Genomic DNA, 5,460 nt, shown 5'->3' with positions numbered 1-5,460 from the left:
AGCGCTATGGCCTGAGGGTTGATGGCTGTTCATAAGGTGAAGTACTTTATCACCATGAGATTCTGGTTCTGAAACTATAGCTGTTTGTCTTTGAAATCTTTACTACTCATTCAAAGTGACTACAAATAAACTTCAAACATGCATGAGTGAAACATACTCAGAGAGAGAGGGGCAACATAACTGAATAACTAGAGGACTCCAGTAACCCCACATGTGGGCCATCTCATATCTATAAAGAGATAGAAACTATGAGATGTAGCCAAATGGACACTCTAAAGCTCAAAGATAAAATGCAGTAACTAAAGTGAAAACTACACTCAAAGGGCAGATCTGATCAAGCAGAAAAAATGTACCAGTACTGCAATTATATAGGACAACTGAAAATATTTGTTATAAGGAGTAGAGAGGAAAAATAATAAAATGGGGGGCTGGCTCAGTGGATAAAGTGCTTGCTATGCAAGCATGAGTGCCTGAGTTTGGATCCCCAGGGTCCATGTAAAAGTTGGAGGCTATGGCATGTGTGCCTGTAATCCTAGCATGCCTACTATAAGAACAGCGGCAGAGGCAGGAGAATCTCCCTGAAGCTCGCAATGTGAACAACAAAAGAGACTGATTCCAATAAGGTGCAGGTAGGGATCAACACCTGAAGCAGGCTTCTCAACTCCACACGCATGTTGTGGTATTCACTCACCCATATGCACACTCATGATTGTATACACACATACACACACACACCAAAAATACAAATAAAATAATAAAGTGAACAGATACTGTTAATTTAGGGGATAGACAGCATGACATCACATTATTTTGGGCTAAGTACAATAACAGTATAATTGGGCTGGAGAGATAGCTTAGCAGTTAAGGAGCATGCCTGCAAAGCCAAAGGACCTTTGTTCAATTCCCCAGGACCCATGTAAGGCAGAAACACAAGGTGGCGCATGCTGCTGGAGTTCATTTGCAGTGGATGGAGGCCCTGGCATGCCCATTCTCTCTCTCTCTCTGCCTCTTTCCCTCTCACAAATAAATTAAATTTAATTTAAATTTTAAAAAAAGTATAGTCATTTCATGTGAAGGTTTTCCATTTTGATAAGTTATGCATTGGACCTTTCCTGTTAGTGCCATGGCACACATTTTCATTGAGTATGATATATTTCCTTTATAAGTTTTGCAATTCTCTTCTTTATTCTTAAAGTTCCACTTTGATAAAGCTGTTTCAAACTTTATGACACTAAATATCAAAATTGGATGTTAAGGATAAAGTCACACAAAGATAGGACAAAAATACAGATGAATATCCCTTATTAGTATAGATACATATATCCTCAACAAAATTTGAATAAACAAAATTCAGCAGCAATAGAAGAATTAAGCACCATAAAGAAGTGAGATTTACTCCATACATGCAGTAATAAATCAATATAATATGCCACATTAATAAATTGAAGGGAATAAACCACAGAGGTGCCTCAATTCTGGCAAGAGTTAGAGAAAATTCATTACCCTTTCATGAGAAAAAAAAAAGAGAAAGTTAAAGCTCATAATAAAGTCAGCAAAGTAGTGAGATACAGAATCAGTGTGAAAAATACCATTTTCTCATGCTAATGATGAATAACCTACAGAGGAGACCAAGAAAAGAATTTATTTACAACAGTATCTGAAAGAATAGAGTGCTTTGGAATAAATTTAACCGTGAAGTACAAAATATTTACACTGGAAGCTATAAAGCATTACTAAAGTCAAAGACAAAAAAAAAATATCTAGTCATTCTCTTTTCACGGACTAGGCTACTTAATACAAGTCAAAACTATTACCAAAAGCATTGTACAGATCTAACAAAAACCCCTGTGAAAATCACAATGGTGCTTTTTATCCACAATCTTAGCGAGGCTGCAGTGGTTGCTGCGGGTCTCTGAGCTTTGCCATGCCACCCAAGGATGACAAGAAGGAGAAAGATACTGGGAAGTCGGCTAAGAAAGACAAAGACCAAGTCAACAAGTCTGAGGGCAAGGCCAAAAAGAAGTGGTCCAAAGACAAAGTTCAGGAGAAGCTCAGCAACCTAGTCCTGTTTGACAAAGTTACTTACGACAAACTCTGTAAGGAAGTTCCCAACTATAAGCTTATTACCCCTGCTGTGGTCTCTGAGAGACTGAAGATCCCCAGTTCCCTGGCCAGGACAGCCTTTCAGGAGCTCCTTAGTAAAGGATTTATCAAACTGGCTTCAAAGCACAGAGCTCAAGTGATTGACACCAGAAAAAAACCAAGGGTGGAGATACCTCCACTGCTGGTGAGGATGCATGAACATATTCAACTCAACTGACTGTACATTTGGAAAGATAAAACTTTATTAAGTCAAAAAAACACAATGACTTTTTTTTAAACAAAAATACAGTCTCATACTAAAATTCATATAAAACTTCAAACATCCCAGAATAGCCAAAAATAAAATGGAAACACTGAGGAAAACACTCAACTTCAACCTCTGGCATCTATGTGCATGTGCACATGTGCATTAGCACCTACACACAAGTAAGCCAAAGTGCATATATGTACACACACACACACACACACAATTACTATAACAAAGCCACAGCACTCCAAACACTATGGTCCTTGAATCAGGACAGATTCATGGAGTAGAATTGAGAACCTAGAAGTAAACACTCACATCCATAATCCAATGAATTTGGCACCAAGATCATCTTAAAACAAAGAGTGAGAAAAATCTACTTAACAAAGAATGAAGTTGGACTTTATGTTACACCATGCACATAAATTAAGGTAAAACAGGTCACAGACCTAAAGATATGATTAAAAAAAAAAACTATAAAACACTGAAAAGAAAACACAGGAAAGGTTTCATACATCAGTTTCATTATGGTGCCAAAAGATCAGACAAGAGGAGAAAGAAAAAAGGACTAGGGAGAGGGCTCAGTTGTTAGAGGTACTTGCTTGCAGGGCCCACCATTGTGAGTTTGAATCCCTATTACTCACATAAGGTCTGATGCACCAAGTGGCCCATTATCTGGAGTTCATTTGCAACAGCAAGGGGCCCTGGTGTGCCCATTAATTCTTCTCCCTCTAATAAAAAATTATTTTTTAAAAAGATAAATGGGGCTGGAGAGATGGCTTAGCGGTTAAGTGCTTGCCTGTGAAGCCTAAGGACTCCAGTTCAAGGCTTGATTCCCCAGGACCCACGTTAGCCAAATGCACAAGGCAGGGGGCATGCATCTGGAGTTCAATTGCATGGCTGGAGGCCCTGGCGCGCCCATTCTCTCTCTCTCTCTCTCTCTCTCTCTCTCTCTCTCTCTCTCTCTCTCTCTCTCTCTCTCATCTGCCTCTTTCTCTCTCTGTCTGTTGCTCTCAAATAAATAATAAAAATAAACAAAAAAATTAAAAAGTAAAATAAAATTTAAAAAAAGATGAATTGGACCCTTTAAAAATAACACTTTTGGGCATCAAAGAATACTATCAACAGAGTGAAAACATTACCACAGAATGGAAGAAAATACACTATACATCTGATTGCTATCCAAAATATATAATTTACTTTTAGATTTTTTTTTGAGGTAAGCCCAACAGACTAATCTTGTTTTTGTACAAGAGAGCAAGAGCATGAACAAGAGAGAGAGAGAACTGGCATGCTGGGGCCTCCAGCCACTGTAATCAAATTCCTACATGTGCTGCCTTGTGTGCATGTGCCTCTTGTGTGCTTGTATCACCTTGTTTGTCTGGCTTACATGGAACCTGGAGAGTCAAACATGGGTCCATAGGCTTCATAGGCAAGCTAAGCTGTCTCTCCAGCCCCCAAATATATACATTTTACAAACCAAAAACCGCACCATTGATAACTAGGCAAAGGGTTTAAATAGACAGTTTACCAAACATTTTATACAAAAGGCTAGAAAACACATGAAAAATGCTCAACCCCTCTGGTTAAGTGTGAATCTAAGCCACATGAGATCACATTTTATACCTACCGGGATAGTCTCAATATAAACAAATGGAAAGTAACAAGTATTGATGAGAACAGAAAAATAGCGCTCTCTCTCTCTCTCTCTCTCTCTCTCTCTCTCTCTGTGTGTGTGTGTGTGTGTGCGTGTGTGTGTGTGTGTGTGTGTAAAGAGAGAGTGGGACTAAGGGATAAAAGTACTATTAAGCTTTTTTTGGGACAGGCTTTTATGTAGCTCAGGTTGGCCTTGATCCTTCTGCCTCCACCTCCCAAATGCTGGAATTATAGATGTGTGACCCCATGTCTGACTTTAAGCTCTTAAGAAGAAAAGACTTTTGCCATATGCAACAACATAGAATTTAGAGAACATAATATTAAGTGAGATAAGCCAGGCACAGAAACACAAATTCTGCACTTTCTCACGTATGTATGGATTCTAAAACAGACCCAAAGAAGCACGGAGTAGAATAGTGGTAAAGAGAGGTTGCAGATTTGGAGATGTATTGCACAGTCTAGTGAATTGGATTATGGATGTGAGTGTTTACTTCTAGGTTCTCAATTCTACTCCATGAATCTGTCCTGATTCAAGGACCATAGTGTTTGGAGTGCTGTGGCTTTGTTATAGTAATTTTGTGTGTGTGTGTGTGTGTGTGTGTGTGTGTGTGTGTGTGTACAGCAAATAATTATACATTTTAAGTTCACTAAGTAAATTTTAAGCATTCTTACCATAAAATGGATATCTTGATTAAATTATTTGAAATTACATTATTAAGCTACTGCATCTTTTTGTGCTTCATGAACATATACAACTATGACATTAATTTAAGAAAATAAGTTTTAATTAGACGATTTTATATGTGACCAATGCATGAAATGTTTTATAGTTGTTAAGGAAGCCAAATAGAAATGGGACACGAAGGTTTAAGTGTAACACAGCAGCTGGGAGGTAGACCACTCCTCTGAGTAAAGCCCTAGAAAAACAAATGGGGACCTTCTGTTGTGTGAGAAAAATCACTTAATTATCTACATGGAAGTTACAATATTATTAGTTGATTATGTAGTTCTCTAATTGGGAAGAGCCCCAGGAGGGCCTTAGAATTTCTCCTGAGTGTACCCCAGGTCTCTGATGGTGGTGGGTCCCAGAGACACCTGCCCAGTAGCTCTTAGCAAGGGCCTGCACTGGTGCTAAGGACCTGGAATCTACCCTTCAGTCTGTCTTTCCCCAATTTCCTCTTTTCACACTTGCAGTTCCCTTCACTCTCTGCCCTGAACATAACATCTTTTCACTAGAGCAGCCAAGTTCTGTCACCCTGTCAAAGCCTGTGACAGCAGGTGGCAGTGGGAATATGTAGATATGAATAAAATTGACTGTTGTACTTCATTAAGACTTGATTTTGGAGAATACAGGAGAAGCAGGTTCTGTCCTATCAGACAGAGCCCCTTCTGTGAGCACCCTGTGCTTCTGAGGTCCAGGGATTCTATACAAGTGCTAGGAACTGGACCTGCTC

General features: G+C 39.0%; 1 pseudogene; it reads left to right on the top strand.

Annotated features, from left to right (window-relative positions):
* Window positions 1–1,924: 1,924 nt before the first annotated feature.
* On the top strand, window positions 1,925–2,301 carry LOC123461423 (annotated as a pseudogene).
* The last annotated feature ends 3,159 nt before the right edge of the window (window positions 2,302–5,460 follow it).

This window comes from Jaculus jaculus, chromosome 6 (assembly GCF_020740685.1).
Source record: "Jaculus jaculus isolate mJacJac1 chromosome 6, mJacJac1.mat.Y.cur, whole genome shotgun sequence".
Taxonomy (NCBI): domain Eukaryota; kingdom Metazoa; phylum Chordata; class Mammalia; order Rodentia; family Dipodidae; genus Jaculus; species Jaculus jaculus.
Note: the sequence above shows the minus strand (reverse complement) of the source record. Positions and strands in the feature narration are given on the sequence as shown.